The sequence below is a fragment of the Cyprinodon variegatus genome, unplaced genomic scaffold, assembly GCF_000732505.1.
Source record: "Cyprinodon variegatus isolate N-32 unplaced genomic scaffold, C_variegatus-1.0 Scaffold1672, whole genome shotgun sequence".
Lineage (NCBI taxonomy): Eukaryota > Metazoa > Chordata > Actinopteri > Cyprinodontiformes > Cyprinodontidae > Cyprinodon > Cyprinodon variegatus.
Genome location: NW_015152125.1, coordinates 31,369 through 32,120, shown reverse-complemented (window position 1 = coordinate 32,120; position 752 = coordinate 31,369). Strand labels below are relative to the sequence as shown.

The following is a 752-nucleotide window of genomic DNA, read 5'->3' as shown; positions in this document are numbered from 1 at the left end:
CTGGGACCGGACCGGACCTGGGTGCTGGGACCGGACCGGACCGGACCGGACCGGACCGGACCGGACCTGGGTGCTGGGACCGGACCGGACCGGACCGGACTGGGACCGGACCGGACCTGGGTGCTGGGACCGGACCGGACTGGACCTGGGTGCTGGAACCGGACCGGACCTGAGTGCTGGGTCAGGTCCTGGGACCGGACCGGACCTGGGTGCTGGGACCGGACCGGACCTGGGTGCTGGGACCGGACCGGATCTGGGTGCTGGAACCGGACCGGACCTGAGTACTGGGTCAGGTCCTGGGACCGGACCGGACCTGGGTGCTGGGACCGGACCGGACTGGACCTGGGTGCTGGAACCGGACCGGACCTGAGTGCTGGGTCAGGTCCTGGGACTGGACCGGACCGGACCTGGGTGCTGGAACCGGACCGGACCTGAGTGCTGGGACCGGACCGGACCGGACCGGACCTGGGTGCTGGGACCGGACCGGACCTGGGTGCTGGGACCGGACCGGACCTGGGTGCTGGGACCGGACCGGACCGGACCTGGGTGCTGGGACCGGACCGGACCTGGGTGCTGGGACCGGACCGGACCTGGGTGCTGGGACCGGACCGGACTGGACCTGGGTGCTGGAACCGGACCGGACCTGAGTGCTGGGTCAGGTCCTGGGACCGGACCTGGGTGCTGGGACCGGACCGGACCTGGGTGCTGGGACCGGACCGGACCTGGGTGCTGGGACCGGACCGGACCTGAGT

General features: G+C 72.6%; 1 protein-coding gene across 2 annotated transcripts in view; it reads left to right on the top strand.

Annotated features, from left to right (window-relative positions):
* Positions 1–752, top strand: part of LOC107104261 (gelsolin-like) — a 13,088-nt gene that overhangs the window by 5,731 nt on the left and 6,605 nt on the right. The gene's annotated exons all lie outside the window — the stretch shown is intronic.